The 22,373-nt window shown below is 42.0% G+C and overlaps 1 long non-coding RNA gene across 1 annotated transcript in view; it reads right to left on the bottom strand.

Moving 5' to 3' along the window:
• Positions 1-22,373, bottom strand: part of LOC120516696 — an 87,629-nt gene that overhangs the window by 54,816 nt on the left and 10,440 nt on the right. Inside the window, exon 2 of the long non-coding RNA XR_005630889.1 lies at positions 12,192-12,246. This is a non-coding gene — a long non-coding RNA (uncharacterized LOC120516696). The remainder of the gene's footprint in view (positions 1-12,191; positions 12,247-22,373) is intronic.

Here is a 22,373-nt window from a genome sequence, read left to right as displayed (position 1 = left end):
GTTTCACTTTTGGTACTTAAACAGGGACAATTGGCTTGAAAACCTAATATTTCTTCAGTGACCTGCAGTACCTTATTCTGACCATTGATAGTGTAGTCGGCAGGATGTCTGACCAAGCAAATCTAAAGGATGTGATTTGGCAAATGAACCAGCTCCTGGTCCAACTCACTGAGCTAGTAAATGACTCAATAAAAAGTTTATGAACAGGTAGAAAGATTTAAAGCGCAAGTGTAACCAGCGAAGAGCGATCTGGTCGATCGAAATCCCATTGCTGCCAGAGAGTGACAGTCAGTTTTGACTCGACCGAGCTGAAGGATGGAGTTCCTCAAAAACTGTTGCCAGAATGGATTGAATTATTTTGTTTTGCAATTGCTTGTAACCGAGCCACACATAGCGTCTCTATTTGTTTCATTTAGGGTACTCAAACAGGGACAATTGGCTTGAAGCCCCAGTATTTCTTCAGGGACCTGCAGTACATTACTTTGACCATAGATAGTGTAGTCGGCAGGATGTCTGACCAAGCACATCTTGCGGATATCGTCTGGCAAATGAACCAACTCCTGGTCCAGCACACTGAGCAAGTAAATGACTCAATAAAAAGTTTATGAACAGTTAGAAAGGTTTAAAGCACGAAGATCGATCTGATAGAATTCATCAACATTGTGCACACAAGCCCACCTTGATATGGAGAATGCCTTCATCAGAGAAGACCGACATATCATGGTGCCCACTATTAGTTGACATTTGGAGATCAGCTATGGATCTGCACAAGGCATAGTGACTGATGATTTTGGGTACCCAAACAGCCTTCTGATTTGCACAAGCAACAGAGTGTGGAAGTTGTAACCCAAAACAGACTTGTTGCTCCATGACAATGCAAGACCCCAGTACAGTAGATGCCCTGGTGGGGACAATGCAACAGCTGTTGTTAGAACATCTTCCACATCTGCCTTACTGCTCTGATCTAGCACATCTTCTGGCCACTTAAAGAGGCTTTATGTAGTCGCAGGTTCACCTCTGATGATGAGATTAGGGTGGCAGTGCAGACTTGTATTTGGGAGCAGCCAAACAGCTTCCTCTCCAAAGGAATAAGGAAGATAGTGAAGCAATACAAGTGCAACAACCTGCATGGAGACTATGTGGAGAAGTGATAGAACTCTTATGTTCATCATCCCACAGTCACCAATATTGAAGCTTGGAGACAAATAAAGTACTATCTATCTTCCCATCCATATGGTTCCTCCTCATATTAGCACAAAATTCTTAAACCTGGTTCATCTAATTCAGGATTACTGAAAGCAGGAGCCTATCCACCCAACAAAGGCCACAAGGCAGGAGACAGCTAGGGTGGGCAAAAGTGCACTACTCACAGACACATAGACACACACACACACACACTCACTCACTCACCCAAATCCACACTCAAACGGCCTGTGATGGACGGCCGGCAGTTCAACCCGGCCGAAACCCCCAGGACACTAGATGGTGACTTCCCTGCAGCTTAGCGGTGCTCTGGATTCCCACAAGGCACTATGGGAGATGGAGTTCGGCATCACAGCCCTGCTGTGTACCGTGTGTGCCGCCAGGGGACGCTGCAGGGAGACACAAGGACTTCTGTTTCCAATATAGTCTCCATCTGACACAGACGTGCTGGTGAATCACATGGATGGAAGGACAGAAGCTCTTCCGGGTCAAGGACTATATAAAGGACTAGTGGAGACCCAGCAGGAGAGCTGGAGTTGGGAGGGAGTGTGACAGAGCTGCTGGGAGGAGAGAATTATATTAGGGATTATTGATTTATTGTTCATTGTGGTGGTTGTGGTGCTTTGGGGCACAACATTGAAAAAAAGAAGAAATTAAAATTGATTCTTAGTGATTTTATCCCGTGTCTTGCGTTCTGTCTGTTGGGGTAAAGGTGAGCAACAGCGCCACCAAGCGTCCACTCTGTGACAAGCCATATTATACCTTGCACAAGGAAAGGCTGATTGACAAAATTGGGATGATCGAGAGAGGAGGTGTCAACCAAAGTCAAAAACCGAGATCTGTGCTATTGATCATCACCACCGAAACCCTAAAGAAAAATCGATCTAAGTATACAAACGTAAACAGCCCAGAAGCGGTAATAACAAAGCACACAAAATACATGCACATAGATGCTGTTTTGATAGATATTATTGTTTACCACAATGCTGTCTTTGTTCCTGACCCGCACGAGTATTGTGTTATTCGTGTCTCCCATGCCCATGGGTTTATGCAATTATTCAGAAGGAGACGTGGCATTGAAATTGTCTAAAAATGGTGATGGGTTTAAAGGTCATCCAAAACGATGTCAGGGCATCAAGCTTTAGGCTGCCAAAATTCTTTGTAATGCCTAACATGCCTAACCCTAACCCTTTTCCCAGTTATGTTTCTGACAGGAATCCTCCCCTTGGCTGGGACTCTAACTTTCGCTTAATGTGTGTTTTGTTCAATTTTGATTCTTTTGTCTATGTCTCACGTTACATCTCGCTTCTTTTTTAAAAAAAAATGAAGTAATTAAGAGGAATGAATCTTAAAAAAAACAAAAATGTGAATTAAAAGGAACGGAAAAGGAGTTAATTGGCAGCAAAAACTGGTCACTAATTAAGAAAAGGGTTAGAATGAAAACCTGAAGCCACAGCAGTGGTCCAGGGCCAGAGTTGGAAGACCCCCTGCTCTAGATGGCGAGAACCTGTCTCTTGCATGAGTTTACAGGAGGACAGGCTCCGGCCTACTCACAAAATCCAATCAGAGAATGAATAAAGAAATACGCATTCATAAATCTGAAAAATTAAGTAGGAGCAAATGTTCATAAATCCAAATGAGTAAATATGACTACATTTCTAAAATTGCCTCTCCCTTCAGATTATTTATTTACACAAGAACAGCATTAATATGAGGTCTTTAAAAAAAATAAGCAAGTTTTCTGCCACTTTAACTTTGGCTGCCAGGCAAATCAAAGCAGCCCTGAAATGGACAGATGGTGCATTAGGTCCAGCTCTGGGCACACCTTCAGTACGGACTTGGCGAGTTTTTCCAACTTTGAGCCCCAGTCAACTGAGCAGCTATTTAAAGCAAGACGTGCCATCGCTCTCCTCAGCGTCCCCATTGCTTGCTGCCAATGTTTCTGGCTCCATGCAGCATTGCTAAGTGTGAGGTCATTTTGGATGATGGAGGAAGAGAAGCATATATGGGAGAAGAAAAGATGTGATATTCGTGAACGTGAACCTTTACTATTATTGAATAGAAGATACACTGAGGACACCAACTTTGTATTCTAGGCTAAGTTAGTAACAGGCTTGAAAAAAAGATTGAATGTGGCCTCAAATATCTTTTAATGAATTCTTTTGAGCTATCAGCAGTGCCAGCTTCTTCATGTTCTGCTCTCAACTCGACCACACGACTGTACTTACAGGATAGGACAGGTTTCTTTAATCTAGCAGTGCAAGTTTTTTTAGCTGCTGATGGTGTTTCTGGACGTGAATCCAAAAATAACCAAATATTCTCAAACACACTTGATTCAGTTCAGGGTAATGGTGGGGGGCTGAAGCCTACCCTGGCAGCACTGAACACAAAGCTGACAACTGTCCTGGACAGGGTGCCAGTTAATCTCAGTTATCCGAAAGTGACGTAATAAGTGTAAAAACACTTGTATGAAATAAAACTTTAGGATAATCTATGCCTTTCAGGCCTAATTCTGGCCACATGAGACCCTCACAGTAGCAGTTAGGAACCAGCAGGAACATATACAGTGCCCCCCATGATATTTGGGACAAAGACCCATTTTATCTTGATTCCAAACCCCCACCCCCCTACCCCCCCCCGTGGGTCCACAGTTTCAAATTACAAATCAAACAGATCAGACATCGTGATTAAAGTGCACATTGCAGACTTTCATTTGAGGGGATTTGCAGGCACAGCAATGGTAGGTCTTCTAAAGCCGTTGTCATATTTAGGACGTTGTCACCTAAGTTCCTGTTTGATTTGGGGGGCTTGTCCCCTTAGGTTTTCTTTGCATGCTCAATGGGATTTAAATCGAATGATTGGCTTGGCCATTCAAGAATTTTCCATTTTTTTTTAGCTTTGATAAACTTGTTTGTTGCCTCAGCAGTCTGTTTGGATTATCATCTTGCTGTAGGATTAAGCACTGTCCAGTATTTTTATTTAACCTTCAAAAGAGTCCCCTCATTGATCTTATTTGTGTGGGTTTTCTATATTGATAATTTTTAATTTCCAAGAATAAAATTAAATTCACAGTTTTCCTGAATCATATTGTAATTTGCACCCCAACCACAAAAAAATTGGCATAGTATGTGACCCTTGCAGTCCCTCTATCATTCCCTCTGTCACACTAAAGAGTGCAGTCTTTCACAATTTAAAGAAATCAGGTGGAGTTCATTTGTGTGCCCCAATGGTCTAGATAGATAGATAGATAGATAGATAGATAGATAGATAGATAGAGATAGGTAGATAGATAGATAGATAGATAGATAGAGAAGAGAGAGAGAGAGATAGATAGAGAGAGAGAGAGAGATAGATAGAGATAGATAGATAGATAGATAGATAGATAGATAGATAGATAGATAATGAAAGGCACCATATTATAGATAGAAGGACAGGAAAGGTAGATAGATAGCAAAATGCACTATATTACAGATGGATAGGTAGATAGATATGAAAGGCACTATATAATGAATAGATGGAAATTACAGTATTTAATAGAATGATATGAACTACAATCTATATTAAATATAAAGAAAAAATAGGACAGTGCCACGTGCAGCCACACATTTCTAATTTCCCACATTACTGGAAACATTGTACAAAAACAGAATATCACATCTTAGACATGATGTTAATTCTCATTATCTTCTTACTTCCCATGCAATTCTCCCCATTCCTAAATTAAATTTAATTTTTCTACCATTTGTAGGTTTCTTTAAAGTCAAAGAATCAAAATCCAGCCATCTCTCCAACTCAGGCTTATTTCAGAGCCTCAACTCTTTTCATTTGCGGCTGATTCAGAGGAGGGCACGACCACACTTAGGGTTTCCATAGTAACCGAGTTTGTATTTCTGTACACTTACACATTCTAGTTGAGACCGTTTAACAGGTTTGTGTGTGTGTGTGTGTGTGTGTGTGCATTTCTACAAGATGCATCTGCAACATTTTGTTTTTTACCTTTGTATAATATAAGGGCTCTCTGTAAGTCGCTGAAGAAGAGAAAGGAATGGTAAAAGCTGCCATCACAACACAACATAGACTGGAGACATGTTTGTTTGTTGTGGTCTGTCTACAGCAGTGACAAAAAAGTGAAGGAGGTTTTAAACGCATTACAAAAAAAATCAATACCCATCCTCAAAGCATATTGAAAAACGACTTGAACTCCTGTACGTTTTAGAAATAGGACTGAATTACCTAATCTAGTTTAACAATTACACGTTTGTTACAAATCCTTTTAATATTAGATTATCAACCAGGGCTGTAGAGAAGTGCTGCCGTGTACACCTGTGGTGACTGCTGTCTCTGCTTATCAGTTTTATTTATTTTTTTCCTCTTCCTCCCTCCATTCATTCATTCATTCATTCATTCATTCTTACACAGGCTTTGCTGTGGTGAGCCAAAGCCTTGCACTCCATCTACTGGTATGAGTTGGGGGATCAGCGCTGGACGTGATGCCAGAATGTCTTTGGGCTGTAAATGAAAAGCCAAGCACCCAGATGTAAGGCGTGCAGTTCAGAGTCACTGATTTACGTAACACACACCTAACAGTTTATCTTTGGGATGTTAGAACAAAACCACCAGAAAACCTGAAGAAACCGATTCAAAACCAGCACTCCAGAGCCGTAAGGCAGCATTGCCTGCTGTTAATAAATGGATGCTACACGGCCACCACAGCGAAACTGTGTAAGGAAACATGTTCTTCAAAACCAAGTGTTCAGCATTAAGCTCCACGATTTACCAGCATGAAGAAAAGCTCACGTGAAAACTTGACTTAAAATTTGCCAGAAAGTGCATGTCTAAGTCCATGAAGAAGAAGATGCCACAGTGTGATGATAGTTTTGTCTTCATCACTGGGTATTTGATTGACTGGTGGGTCTTCTATTCACATTTTCAGTTGCATTAGCAAGCATCCTATTTTCGATCACGACAGCTTGTGGTTTATTTAAGAGCATTTTAGTAAAAGTGCATGTGTTTGGTGAGTCTATGACAGGAATGCTTACATGTGGATTATGTGAGATTATTTCTGATATTGTCATCCAACACTGGTCGACATTGTTGCTAATCTTTTGGAAAATGTGTTATCTCCATTCTGCACGAAAAGATGAGAATAAAATTCTTTTCAACCATAACTACATGGGGTAAGTAACATTTCATCTTTGGGTGGAGTGTTCCTTTAAAGGTTTCACACACAGCTTTTGAGAACTTTAGTGTGAGGCGATGACTCACTGGCATGAACCGGGCAGGAAGTCTGCGCTGTCACAACATCCTGAGTGTTCTGTCTCAGCAGAAGACAGCAACAAAACTGGAATGAAAGGGGTCAAGAGATGAAGCGAGGTCACACATACTGTACATGCAAGGTCTGATATGAGGCAGTGTCTCCAGGGATCATTGAGGAGAGAAGAAATAAGACCAGGAGATCATAACATGTGTGAGAATCAAGGCAAGGCAGGGTCAAAACCGGAATATCAAAACAATACACCTGTGAACAAAGTACCAAAGTCAAAAAAGAGATCAAAAACCCACAATGAAAACTAACGCTTGGTCTACTTGATAAGCAAACTAATTACCGCTAAAGAACTAAAGATTTATCCAAGCGAGAAGTAATGCTACGTGGAGTCGTCACCATACTTGCAGCAGATCCTCCATAAATGGTACCGTCACATGACACGACTCAGCATGACACAAACTAAAGTCATGATGATGAAATAAATAATTCAAATAAATAAATAAATCCAAAAAATCCCCTGAAGGCAATGTGTAATACTGTAAGGTCGATACTACAGAGAGACAAACCAATTTCTTGACAAGCTAAAAAAGTTAAACATAAATCAAAAATTACAAGCCAGAGAATATCAGAGAACCATTAAGAAAATTTATGTTAAGAGTTTCAAACCTAAAATTAAAATTAATCCAAACTTAGTTAAGTGCTCGCGCTAGTGATGTCATGTGTTGCACATTCCCATCACTAAACTAATCCCCTTCTCAACGGGGCTTTCTTTTTAGCGAATGTACTGGAGAACTACATTTGTGAAGCTATAATGTAAAACCATTTGGGAGATAAGTATAGTTTAAATTAAATCAGCCTTTAGCAATGCGCTCAAGATCGACAGTCCTGTTGTCACTTTGATCATCTAATTTTATTTTACCACGTCTGTGTGTCCTACACTATGCCAGTTTAAGGAGCATTATTATTATCTATAAGATTTTTGCAATCCCCCATCGCCATGTTTATAAAGAGTCGGCGCCCATGAAAACAAAACTAAAACATCGACCCTGCTCACGAAAAAAGTAAACGACAAAAACATTCTGCATAATGAGAGCCGTTGAGATGATTAGTACAGTTCGTCCTGGGATTTGGAAGACCACCAGTAATTAGCTTTTGTAACAGTCATCAGACATTAAGACCAAACTTCATAATCTTATATATAAACATCGATGCGTTGAAGAGTGTGTGTCTGTGTCTCTGGCCCAGAAGTGCAAGGCTACAGCATGAAGCTCAAAGAAAGTGACACTGTCGCCAAAGTGAAACCACCGAGAAAAGAGAGAAACTCACTTAGCTGCCAATACACAAGCGAGGCGAGCACATCAGCAAAACGAAACCTCCCAGGAGAGAGAAAACTCGCTTAGCTGCTGATAGACAACGGAGGTGAGCACGTCAGCAAAACAAACCCGCCGGAAAAAGAGAACCATAACCGCTTAACCACTAATACACATCCAATGCAATTGATTGATTGAAGTGCCAGAATCCATGGTTTCTAGGAACCCAGGGTTTTACAGCAAGGGCTTACACAGCTAGTCTTATATATATATATACAGTATTTATACACACACATGCACATACACACATATACAGTACAGTATATATACTAGGCATGAAGCCTAGTGAACACAAGGAATATAAGATCTTAAGCATTTGACTCTTAGCTCCACATCTTCTTCTTCATTATCCTTCACCACTTCTATGTGGGGTCGATGTGCCCGATCAGCCTTTTCCTACAGCTCAGGTCCTGCACCTCCTCACCTGGCTAAACCCTTTTCCATCAGATTTTCTTCTGCTTTATCTGTCTACCTCTGTGTTGGTCTCCCTCGCTTTCTCTTCCCCTGTACTTCCATTCCCATCACAGATTCAATGTCTCTCTTCATCAAATGTCCATGCCATGTCTACCTACTTTCCTGTGCTTTCTTAGATTCTTATGGTACCTCTGATCACCTCCTTTCCTATTCTGTCATTTTTTGTAACTCCACACGTCCATTTCAACCTTCTCATTTCTGCCACATCCAACTTCTTCGCCTGCGGTCCCTTTACTGCCCATGTCTCAGCTCCATATATCATTGCTGGTCTTACCACCACACCTTTAACCTTCACCTTAATTCTTTGATCCTGAAATACTTCCAAAACCTTCTCCCAATAGTTCCATTCACACTGCACTCTGTGGGATGGATTTCATTTCATTCTCCATCTTGTGTTATCACTGATTCTAGATATTTAAACTTTTCATCTCATTCTCCATCTTGGGTTACCATTGATCCTAGATATTTAAACTTATCCTCTTGTCAATAGCTCTTCTTGCAAGATAAATTCTGAATCCTGATCATCATTTAAACCTCAAATATTCTGTCTTCTTCTTATGTATCGTCCATGCCTTGTCTTCCAAATACCTTCTCCATTCTTCCAACATCCTTCTTTCTGGTGCAGCACAACACAAGTATTATGTTTACGTGCACTTCAATAACCTGATTACTCACAGAAACCGGATTTTTAAAATGCCATGTGAATGTTTATTCCGATTAGAGAAATTGGGTTATTGGTCTATGACAAACTTGATTAACAGAGGTAAATTTCCCGACCAAAAATCCAGATATGAGACCATGTAAACCCTTGGCCAGGTTACTACTAAGAATTTTGTAGTCTGCACATGTCCATTGAACTCTACCAGACTGAACATGTATTTGCTTCGCACACAGTGGCCACGGGTAGAAGCGTCCACAAAATACATTTCCAGAGTCAAATGTTCAGACAATCACATTATTCCTTCTCCTTGCTGAAACAATCCACCTCAATATTTTAGAAATTGCTAAATTTATCTTGATAAGCTGAATGTACAGTGCTAGATTGAGTAACACAACCTCGAAGGCAGTAGGGTAACGTGCGCTAAGCAGTCCGATTACTTTTTAAAGTAACAAGTAACCTAACGCATATCTTAACCTTTTTAGCGGTACATTTTTTCTCAAAAAAATGTGTAAAAAGCATTGCATTTTTTGGCTTGAAAAATTACATCTTTATTAAATCTCATATTTCTACTGTAAAATACACAAAAGTCAGAAGTGTAGAAAGTATAATAATAATAATATTATGAATAGCGCACTGCACAATTGCGAATGACACAGATGTCACTTTTGGTTTCACTGCCTGAAGATCGATTCACCTTGTCGTCACTGCTGATGACAGGCTTTTCTTACGAGACGCCATTATGAAGCTAAGAGAAGACACGTCTACACTATTTCCCAGGTAACGTTCAGGCCTGACGCTTATGCGAGATGTGTCTATACCATTGTCTGAGTGACACTTGGGGCTAATACTTTTACCACTGTTTCTACAGTCGCTAAGGAGATTAATGAAGGAAACAATACCTACACACTTATTATTCCAGCAGCCCTGATCTGTTTCTGCGTTCCATTTGAAATGGAAAGTTGGAATTTGAGTTCCTAGACAGAATTTTCAACTGGAATGCCGCCAGTAGTTTGATTTGCTCCTACTGGACTTTCAAACCTGAGCTTGTCCAACGTCAGATTATAATGTCAATCCAAAATGGCGATGTACACTGCAATGTTTAGTGGAAGCCGCATCATTAAAGTGTTTATTAGCACTTCTACCTATTTGTGTCTCCTTAAATCAGTCACACAGAGTCCCATCCAACTTCTACCTGTGGACACGTTTCTATGGTGGCTGGATGTGCAAAATACCATATTATGTGTTGTTCAGTAGTTGTCTGTAATCCAAAAGAATGAGTACAACATATGTTTTCCTGGAGGCATCTGTATTGTTTTTCAAAATGTTTTACTGGAAAGCGTTCTACTCAGACGTGACGTCATTCCCAGCTCTGACATCTGAAATAAATGGAATGCAGCATTAGGTAAGATGCATACGCACTGCGTCCTTTGAAGGGCTCAGTCGCACAGTCAAGCAGAAAGGAAATGTGCTGCATGCAATCCAGGTAACAGAATCCTATAAATGAAGCATCAATTTGACTAAACATATGTGTTAAACACAAGAAAATTATCACAGACGTCATGCTTATTTCAAATTCACTCGGGCCGCTAACGATTTTTAACTGTTTGTTGCACAGTTTAATGACGTTGCGGTGTTTTGCCAAATGAAAACTACAGAGGATTACTTGCACATGTGACCATGGATTATTAACTGGGTTATTCACCTTATGCTTGTGCAAGTAAACGGACTGAATGGTATCAGCAAACGGACCACAAGGATTTCAGTCTTCACACATTATACACTTCACGTCGGAATTTTGTCAAATATTACTATAACATGATAAAACTTTCTCTTTTAGTGAGGTGTTTAGCATTTCTTGCCTGACATTTCCTGTCATCCTACACCTACGCAGATCGTTTTAGACACGGAACACACATGAAATGTATGTATTCCAAATAACAAGATATTATTTACCCTTTACAATTCCAGGCAGCTCACACCCAGATAAACACACTTAAGCTGGGAAAACCTCAGCTGCGTCGGTGGGATGGATGGGATAGCAGGCTGCCTGCTGCCGGAGCTGATCGACGCATTTGCAAAACAAAAGACGCTGATAAGGAGGTGTGAGGGAATTTAAGGTGGCCCGGCATTACGAGTTTTTTCGTAGGCTTCAGGGATTCTAGTGTTAATCCCATAAGTCAACCCATCCATAACCAGCTCAGTAGGTAAGGACCCTAAGTAAAAGAGTCAACCCCGTCTTAAATGGCCCTGCATTTTGAAAGCCCCTCAGGTTGGACAAGCCACACCACCATCTGGCCTTAGGTGCCACAACTAAACCGAGAAACAAAGCAAACTGGAACCAAGGCTGAGAGCGACTTTATTGCCTCAGATCCTCAAACTAGCTATTATAAACATTCAGAAGAAACTGAGAGATAAAGAAATCAGGTGTCGCAGCACCGGCACTAGCTGCTTGACTGAATTTTTATGTATTTTTTTTCTCTCCTCCATCCAGTACACAGAAGGTATAAATATATCTTGCACTTATGTAATAAATCAGAACTGACTGCAGTTCCTGTTAAGCAGCTTGTTCTTCCACATTCTGCAACCCGTGACATTTACACACTGCTTCAAAAAAAAAAAAAAGATGCCCTCCCACACACTGCTGCTGAATCAATGAGCCAACCACCTGTGTGACACTTTTGTATTCTGACTACGATGCGATTCGCGGGGCGACTTGATCAGCTGGCAGGCCGTCACATTGTGAATGGAGAGGGCTCAGCATAGCAGTAGTACACTGTGGAGGATTATTCATCTCACTCCTTTCTTTCAGGAGAGGCAGTAGAAACGGAAAGCTGAGGCTTCAGCGTTACCGAAACACAGGCCGCAATCCTAACACACTTACACTGCACAGACTGTTCATTTTTTTTTTTTATTAGGCAAATCTGCCATCCACACTTAAAGCAATGAATCTAAAGCTAAAGGCCCGGAGACAAAGCAGTATGGTCAACAGGCGATTATAAGCACAATGCTTTTCTTCAAAGAATCACATCAACCAAAGTTTACATTTGATCATAAGTTTTCTTTTTGGTGTGCAGCCCACCAAAAAGGGAGACCACCTTTTCATCATTCCATCAAACCTTTCCAACCTTTTTTAATCCAAAAAAGGTATTTGGTACCACATAAGAGCACCACAAAACAAAACAAACAAAAAAAAAAAGAATACAGATCTGCGACCCACCTGTCTGTTGCCAGCAGTCCCAAATTAATCAGAGCTCATCCTCGCTTGGCTGACCCTACAAAATAAAAACAAACCAACAAAAATTTTACTAATTAAATAGAAGAGGTCAACTCCCCCGGCGCCAAGCCCACCCCCTCACACACGGCAAAGAGTTCCTCACAGTTCACCTCGGCTGCTGCACACTTTCAAACATGCCACTGCACGTAAAGCCAGTTGGAATGTTACACAAATAATGGGGTTAAGCACGAACAAAAAGGGGCTCAATTGTTTTAGGGTACTTTCAGAAAATGAAAAGCTTCCACGGATTGTTTGGGCATTTGGGCGAAGAACAAATAACATATCTATAAACAACTAAGTTCTACAACATGTAGAGCTCATGAAGAGTTAAGCCCACCACCCCATCGATTCCCACCACAGCTTATTTCCATCATTATTCAGCGGTATTCCTGCTACAGAAAAAACAAAAAAAAAAGGCTTTGAGGGTCTCAGCGTGCTTTCTTCCCACCTGCTAGCAAGAGACGGGATATAGGCCTTCCCAAGAAACACTAGTGGTCTACCATCCAGTTTCACCGGGGCCCCGTTGGCAGTTGTAAAGAGAGCTATTCCAATTTCGTCAGTCATTTCAGCGGGGTAAAATAAAAAAAAATATATACATATATTATATATTTGATCATATTTCATTAGCATCTGTAAGCCCTGCTTTGTGATTGGCCGGCTAAGAGAGAGAGATGGAAACATCAGTCGCCGCATCAGCGGCGCTTAAAGAAGCTGTTTGCAGAGGAGCTGAGATGAAAGTAGGTCTCAGCTGGCAGTGCTGCTGCAGAAACAGAAAAGGGGGGAGTGAGAAACTGTGAAAGAGAGAGAGAGAGTGAGAGAGAGTGAGTGAGAGAGAGAGAGAGAGAGGGGAGTGAGGGAGTGAGCAAGACACAGACTACTACTTTCTCAATGCAGGAAGAAGGGGAGGCCATGAGTGTTTCCTGTTGTGCAGCTCAAGTAAGAAAGCACGTCAATGCATTCACACTCCCTCAGGCCGTGGGGACAAAGTTCAGTCTCTTGCAATACATCTGACAATGTAGCTACAAAATGAGTAAGAAAGGACCTCATCTCAAATTCGCTTCTCTTCATTTTATTAGTATATTATTTATTACTATTTTATTTCATAGTGCAATAGACAGCATGGGCTGGCTGGCATCCTCGCTGGGAGGGATGGCTTCTTTATCTGGCCAGGAGGCCTTTTAAATAGAAGGATGAGGGTGGACAGGCATCCCAACCAGGTTGGTTAGTGGTACCTTTCCTGATTGGGAGGCCATTATAATGGATGGACAGGGGGAGACTGCTTCCCCAGTACACTGGGTGGCCACATCCCTCGGACATGCATCCTGTGTGAACACCCGCAGGACTGTATGGGAGTTGTAGTTTTGGTGGGGAGCCTAGTTGGGGTTTTCGGGTGCCACTAGAGGGAGCAACTGGTGGCAGACTCTCCTATTATGGGGAAGTCCAGCCTGACCCAGAAGCGCTTCTTGGATGCAATGTGATGGTACTAGACGTATGGCTGTGTCCAGTATAAAGGAAGCTGCTCTGCTTCACCCAGAGAGTCAGAGTTTAGAGAGGAGTCGGAAAAAGATCACCTGGGTGGATTGGAGAAAGGCAGAATCATATTGCTGGTATTAAGATATTAGTGGCAGTAAATCTATTTATTGGCATCTAGAACTGTGTCTGTGCTGTTGTGTCCTGCAACTCCTCCTAGTGGTTCACAATAGACAGCATTCAAAATAAGTTTAATTGATATTATAGTCAATTCTCATTATCCATGGGGGTTACGTTCCATTAAAACACAACAAATATGGAAACCACAGAAACTGAGGCATTATAGAGAAACCACCAAGGGAGACAGGGTCAGGTGGACCTTCCGGCCCTTCACTCTCCCCCCCTTGAGGCTAAGTAACAATCATTCCACAGGTTCACCGATATAAACCTTGTTATGACTTCTACTTCATTGATCGCCTTCTAGTCACTGCACAAGAGGCTGTGAGTGACCTCAGCAGGACCGATCCGAAGACCTCACTACACCATGCTATATGAAAGAACAACGAGTGGTACAGTATGTAGACAGGCGGTATGTACAAAGTACAGGGACTTCAGCAGATCTACACTTAGTAGGGAATTCCTCATTCATGGGGAACAATTGCAAGGCCCGGTCCCCAACGATTGGGATTTGATGGCTTATACCTACATCCCTCGATTGACACCACACACACTGTGATTCATTTTGTGAATTGGAAACGCCAGTAATTGCAAAATGGGTGGGTCAGGAATCAACAGGGTGGGCTAGCAGTAAGCTGTTTCCTGGTCCCCTTCAGATCCCTCGAGGGTTTCTACTACAAGTTCACATGACAATCGAAGCTCCCCAGGAGATTCGCCCCTAATTCAGTGATACGTGCATGCAGCCCCAGACATTTAAGGGCCTCCTAGCCCATCCTCTCGTGAACTGTAACAGATCTCACTCTGTTTGCCCAACGAAATCTCACTGGGGCACATTGCACAACAACGTTGCAATCCCGCACCCGTTGATTTTGTTTTATCTCCATAGGAAAAGGAACGGTTCCAAGCCTGTGCTTAGTCTTAAAGAACAAATTTTCTGGAGCAACTAGCAACACCTCAGTCTTATCCTCACTTAGTTGAAGACGATTATCGGCCATCCAACACTTCATTGCAGTCAAACATTCAGTTACAATTTCTCAAGGTCATCAGGTTCAAAGGAAGAACAAAGTTGGACATCATCGGCATGAGAATAAGACATCTTATTAAAACCGCTAATAGCCTGTCCCAGTGGGACTACATTATATATAAAAAAACAAAACAGGCCCCAAAATAGAACCGTGCGGAACTCCACATGACACGGCAAAAGTATCAGATACAAATTTTCCAACTGAAAGAGAGAAGCTCCTGTCCTGAAGATAACAGGCAAAGCAATCCAAAGCAGAACCTGAAATAGCAATCAACTAGTTTAACCTGTGAATCAGGATCTGAGGATCTACAACAGGGGTTTTCAACCAGAGTGCCATAACAATCGTCCGCGGGTGCCATAGGAGAATGTGTTAACTATTCAAGCCAGAGTTTGTTGTGATATGAATGCTACGGGCACCCAAGACTGTACAGTGATCCCTCGCTATATCGTGCTTCGACTTTCGCGGCTTCACTCCATCGCGGATTTTAAATGTAAGCATATCTAAATATATATCACGGATTTTTCACTGGTTCGCGGATTTCTGCAGACAATGTGTCTTTTAATTTATGGTACATGCTCCCTCAGTTTGTTTGCCCAGTTGATTTCATACAAGGGACGCTATTGGCGGATGGCTTAGAAGCTACCCAATCAGAGCATGTATTACGTATTATATAAAACTCCTCAATGATATACGATATGCTTCCCGCGCGGTGCTTGATTGTTTGCTTTTTTCTGTCTCTCTCACTCTCTGCCTGAGGGAGGGGCTGTTTGCACAGAGGCTGTTGCTCCTCAACAAAATGCTGCTTTGTCGCGGTGCTTCGGCATACTTAAAAGCACAAAAGCACGTATTGATTTTTTGATTGTTTGCTTTTCTCTCTCTCTCTCTCTCTCTGAAATTCTCTGCTCCTGAAGAGAAGAAGATCTATTTGCATTCTTTTAATTGTGAGAAAGAACTGTCATCTCTGTCTTGTCATGGAGCACAGTTTAAACTTTTGACTAAAGGGTGTTTTTTCATGTCTAGAGGGCTCTAATAATGTTAACAGGGTGGGAGAGTTTATAAGGGCTTAAAATATATAAAAATAACCATACAAACATATGGTTTCTACTTCGCGGATTTTCATCAATCGCGGGGGGTTCTGGAACGCAACCCCCGCGATCGAGGAGGGATTACTGTATTTGGGAGTTTGAATTAAGGTATGATTAGAAGGATATGCCATCAGCATAGCTCAGCGGCCATACCTCATGTGCTCCAGAACACGTCATCCCCCTGAAGCTAAACATGCTCGGGCCAGGCCGGTACTTGGACAGGAGACGAACCATGGAAAACCTTGGGTTGCTGCTGGAAGAGGTGTTGGTGAGGTCAGCAGGGGGTGGCCTACCTTGTGATTTGAATGTGGATCCCAAGAAGGTGATCGATGAAGTAGAAGTCATAACAAGGTTTCTGTTGGTTAACCTGTGGAATGATCGTTACTGAGCCTCAAGTAGGAGAGAGTGGAAGGCCGGAAGGTCCACCTAATCCTGTCTCCCTTGGTGGTTTCTCTATAATGCTTCAATTTCTGTGGTTTCCATATTTGTAGCGTTTTAATGGAACGTAACCCCCGTGGATAACGAGAATTGACTATAATATCAATTAAACTTATTTTGAATGCTGTCTATTGTGAACCACTAGGGGGAGTTGCAGTACTCCAGACCCCGGACACAACAGCACAGACACAGTTCTAGATGCCAATAATCAGATTTATTGGCAATAATATACGTAGTTCCTATATACCAATGAATAGATCACTTGCCAGAGTGCAGTGACAGGGATAATGTGCTATAAAAATGGCGCTTTCCTTGGGAAGTGGCGTAAAACCGAAGTAGTCATTAAAGATCCCTGGACAGAAAGAGTAGGGTTTATCACGATGTCTAAGCTAAAGTGTCCACCACGGCCTAGTCATTCCCTGTCTATGATTGGCTAACTATCTCTCACCTCTTCACAACCTAACAGCTAATGTGTGGGGAGCATACTGGCGCAAAAATGACTGCCGTCACATCATTCAGGTGGATGCTGCACATTAGTGGTAGCTGAAGTGACTCCCCACTTACTGTGTAAAGCGCTTTGAGTAGTGAGGAAAGCTCTACATAAATATAATGAATCATTATTACTAATTACGGATAAGAAAGGATAATATGTATATTATTAGAGCATGGAGTGTCACGATGAAGAAGTGGTTGTGCTGCCACCTCATAGTAAGGAGGTCCTCCCTGCGAGATGTTTGCATGTTCTCCATATGTCTGAATGGGTTTCCTCCCTCAGTACAAAGACATTCGGGTTGGGTGAATTGTTAGTGTGGGTGTGAGTGTTTGCACTGTGAAGTCCTTTCCAGGGTTTCTGCCTGCCATGTGTCCAATCCTAGCTGGGGTGAGTTCCAGCCCCCCTCCCAGGGGACCCTGGTCTGGATTAGATTGGTTAGAAAATGACATGACACAATACAACATGTCGGAGGTTGCGCGTCAACTGTGGTTTAGTATGGGCTTTATTTTGGAAAGCATAGTATTTCACTTCAGAAAACATCAGTGAAATTCCCTTTATTGACACCGGAATTAAGGTGTTTTAGTTCCTGTCTGTAAGCTCAAAGCCACTGATAGTAACCAAACAGTGAGGCTGAGGTGCTGCAGCTTGCCCACTTCTCTATGCGTCGTTGCCATTGCGCAGTATCCCTCCCTCCCTGATAGGAGTGGAGCTTCCTCGGTGACCGGTTCAGTGAAAGGATTTGTATCTTTAGTGAAGAAAAAGCAGAGATATCCTACTGACATTGTTTAACCATCGTGAAGTCCTCAGAAAACAACTCAGTAATGGAATAATGGTTAAATATAATGGTTAAATATATAAAAAGTTAATTCATTCTTTTTCCACCACTTATCCAAGACCGTGTTGACAGGGGAAACTGTCTTAGCAGTGAGGCCCACACATCCCTTTCCCCAACCACACTTGCCAACTTATACTGTGGGATCCTAAGACACTAAAGGGCAATAAGGGAGACAGAATCCTTTTGGGGACCCTATGTCTTCCATGGGGTCTCTTATCTGCTGGTCATGCCGTAAAACTTCTACAGGAAGGCATCCATATCAGATACCCGACTCACCTCAACTGGCTTCCCTCGATGCGGAGGGTCAGCGGCTCTGCTCCGAACCTCTACCAGATCACTACACTTGTCACCCTATCATTAAGGGAGAGCCACAGCCATTTCGGCTGATTGTACGCGTGATTGGACATTACCCATGATTATAGGTGATGGTAGGGATGTAGGTCATCGAGAGCTTTACCTTCTGACTTTGCTCCTTCTTCACCAGTACGGATCAGTATAGCGACCACATAACTGCACTCACTGCCCAAATCCATCTGTCGATCTCACCATCCCTTTCCCCCAAGATACTTAAACTCCTCCACTAGAGGTATTAATTCGCTTCCATACACCAAGAGGACAGTCCATCTTTTTTCTACTGAGGACCATGGACTCAGAAGTGGAGGTGCTGATCCTCATCGCTATCGCGTCACACTCAGTCACAAACCCGTCCCAATCTGTGTTGGAGTTCCCAGCCCGATAAAACAAACGGGACAACATCATCTGCAAAAAAAAGCACTGATGCATGGCTGCTGACCTGATATATAAAAAGTAATCCTCATAAATCAGATCCGTTTGCCAAGATGTTAGAGCAAAATATTTCAGTTTTCTTCACTAGGAAGTGGGGTCTCTAACAAAAACAAAGTGTAGTCCCAAGGGTGGGATGTGAAGAATGACTTTTTATTTATTTATTTTATGGCCTTCAGAAATAAGAATTCTTCATGTCACTTGCAGATCATACTTGGACTGCACAATTATCATACTGTGTTGACGTCCTTGAACATTTTAGGCCTGTTCACACCGCTAATCCATTTGTTTTGTTCCGAATCAGGGGATGTTTCATTCGTTTGTTTCAATCTGCATTTAGTTCAGGGACGTTTCACATTGCAAACTTCCAAGCAAACTAAACACATCAATAAACACGCCATGAGCATGGTGCGGACTTCTTTCATTGGGTAGAAATATTTTTCCCCCGGGGAAAACAAAATATCATGGTGGGTATCTTGTCTCTTTTTGATTCATTTACTTTATGTAATATGCTACATAATACCGTATATACTCACGTATAAGTCAGGTCTTGAAACCTGAAAAATCGATCATAAAATCAGACCCCGACTTATACGCCCATTCAAAAATATGACACTTAAATTTTTTTTTTTTTTTACATCTTCTTGCCTCCTCTAATCTCGCATCCGTTTCTCGGACGCATTGAATTTTGTTGCAGCAGCGCAGTTACTAATTTCTTTCACTACTTCAACAACATTTAATTTTAAACCAGCTTCATATTTTCTTCTGATCGAACGCTCCATCGTAGATAAGGAATGCTCTTACGATAAAGATGTATGAGGGTGTGAGATACAAAACACAAAACAGTGCAAACGTCGCTTCGGAATAGTTTGGGTATTAAATACCGTGTGGTCACGTAGGCACAATAAAGAGAAAAAAAAGGCAGTGTGCTCCGTGGTTACTCTCTCAGGTGGGCGTTAGCATATTGTAATCGCTTGGACCAATAGCATGAGTTTTCCGCAATCGACTTATACGACTGACATTATAAAATACCAGAAATTATACGGTAAAATCAAGTCCTGACTTTTTCGCGGGAGAACTTATCTGCGAATATATATGGTATACACATGAGATGCTTGTCTTCTTTTCCCTTTTTTGATTCTTTGTTGTTATTTGTTCAATTTTCATTCTTCACCTCCGGCTTTATAACATGTGTGGCCGCTAGCGGGCGTCACAAAACCTCAAGTCCTTGGCATTACTAAATAACCTTTTTATATGGAAGGCAGTTCCTTTATAGTGTCACCCACGTGCGCCGTGGGGGCAGTTTAAGGGCTCGGATAGAAGTAGTTTCCCGCTGGACCACAAGAGGGCGCTGTTAACTAACACCTTAACTCTTCATCCCTGTGTTGACCGGAAGAAAGATGGCTTTACCACCCTGGCATCCACCTCTTCCTGTCTGAAGTCCTCATCACCAAAAGCTCCGCCATCTTGAGGCAGTCTATTTGGAGACTCGTATCTGCTTCTTTTCCTTTCAATGAGTTTTAAACTTCTGTTTTGTTTATATTATATTAGCTGTTTTAGCATGTGCTGTAAAAAGCCCGGGCTCCTAAAAGCCATGGATTCTGGCATTTCAATTAATCAATTGCATCGGTTGTGCACTAGCGGCTAGGCGGTTTTGTTATACCGATGTGTTCGCCTCTGTGGTCAATCAAGCGAGTTTCTCTCTCCTTGGAGGTTTCGTTTTGCCAATGTGCTCGCCTCGGTACTGCATTAACGGCTAAGCGAGTTTCTTTTTTCTCTGCAGTTTCGTTTTGCTGATGTACTTGCTTCCATTGTCTATCAGAGGCTAAGCGAGTTTCTCTCTCCTCTGTCGTTTTGTTTTGCCGATGTGCTTGCCTCACTTGTGTATTAGCGGCTAAGCGAGATTCTCTTTTCTCTGCACTTTCATTTTGCTGACGTACTCACTTCCGTTGTTATCAGAGGCTAAGCGAGTTTCTCTCTGCTCGGAGGTTTCATTTTGCCGATGTGCTCACCTCGCTTCTGTATCAGCGGCTAAGTAAGTTTCTCTTTTCTTGGTAGTTTTGTTTTGCTGATGTACTCACTTCCGTTGTCTATCAGAGGCTAAGCGAGTTTCTCTCTCCTCTGAGGTTTTTTTTTTGCCGATGTGCTCACCTCGCTTGTGTATTAGCGGCTAAGCGAGTTCTCTTTTCTCGGCGGTTTCACTATGGTGACAGAGTCACTTTCTTTGAGCTTCATGCTGTAGCCTCGCACTTCCGGGACGGACAGACAGACACACACACACTTCCACGTGTAGACGTTTATATATAAGATGGGGTTTGACTATGGGTGCCCCAATGCTTCACAGTTGTCTGTGTTCTTTCTTACAATAGGTTTTTTCGAAGTAGCACACACAATGTACCAGTCTTTGCCTTTCTTTCTTCAAACCTCCCCCAGGTGAGCTTTGTCCTGCTCCTCTCCCATCTCTCCTGACATACTAAGTGAGGCGATGTGGCTCCTTATATTCTGGTCCCTTAAGTATTTAAGGTGTCACAACATTACACTACAGAAGCAGACCAAGCCCCCCGATCAGTGGAACCCACTCTCAGTAGTTCTGTCCTTGTGGAGGTTACGTTGGGCATGTTAGGTTAATACGAGGAACAAAAAGTTTCCACACTTGTATATTTTCGTTGGAAATGGCGAAGGCGGGAGGAATAGTGATTGGGCGTGTCTGAGAGTGTCATGTGACTAGTTCTGTCTGGCAAACCTGCTGCCCTTGCAGTTTAGTATAAGGCCAGATTTATACTCCACCTGACACGGAATCTACAGCTACGCAGTTCTTGTGATGCTGTTTGCATGAAAAACAAAATATGTGCTCCATTAAAATTTCACTTTCTCTTGGTGAATTGTGACGTTTCCTTAAAAAGTGCAGCAAAAAAGTATTTGGTGTGTGTGGTGGCTGTGCATTAACCCCCCACCCAAGTATGTGGCAGTTTAAGGGTTAACGTTTCTTTAGTTTATTATACACATGATTCTTTGGTTTTGTCTGTGACTATAAAATGCCTTGGTTACGTCCCACGTGTTTTGTGGGTGATCCCCCAACAAGGTGGAGCCGCCTGCCAATCATTGCCCTCTGCCCAATCAATCTGGCGGGTCCCCCACGGTTCATTTCTTTTGCTGCGCTTTCGTGGTTACTGGATTTTTTACTTTGATTTGGATTTTTTTGTGCTCCACAGTGCTTCTTTGGCTTCTTGTCAAAAATAAATCTTAAATTTTTTTTTTTTGTTTGTTTTAATTATGATTCTGTAAGGCTCTTTTTGTTTCTAATCGGGGTTTTTGATGGTAATCTAAACCCAAATTATGGGACTTAAGTGCTGAATTTTCTCTAAACGATGATCGTGAATTGGATTTAACAGTTTTCATGATTTTTTTTACTTATGCTGTTTTTAAATTGTTAATTATGAACATACTGGTAACATAAAACATTTAACCTGAAGAGGTCCAGGAAACCAATGTACTTGCTAGGCACCTTCCATTTATCTTTCAAACACGAATGCTCATCATGTCAGCTCCAGGCCCCAGCAGAGTTATAGTCAGCACTACAATAATAATAATTCTTTACATTTATACAGCACATTTCTCACGACTCAAAACGTTCTCCACCCAGAAAGAGAACCCATAATCTCCTTCCTGCAAATAACCTTCATTGTTCTCTTCTTACCACAAAACTTTATTTCACCAACATGAGGCTCAGAGTAGTTCTGCCCGGTTGGCACCCCAAGCATTTGGCGTCATCATTTATACCACTGTGATTGAACGATCGAAAACCTAAAAAGTAAATGG

This window comes from Polypterus senegalus, chromosome 16, assembly GCF_016835505.1.
Source record: "Polypterus senegalus isolate Bchr_013 chromosome 16, ASM1683550v1, whole genome shotgun sequence".
Taxonomy (NCBI): Eukaryota; Metazoa; Chordata; class Cladistia; order Polypteriformes; family Polypteridae; genus Polypterus; species Polypterus senegalus.
This window is presented reverse-complemented; position numbering and strand designations above follow the sequence as displayed.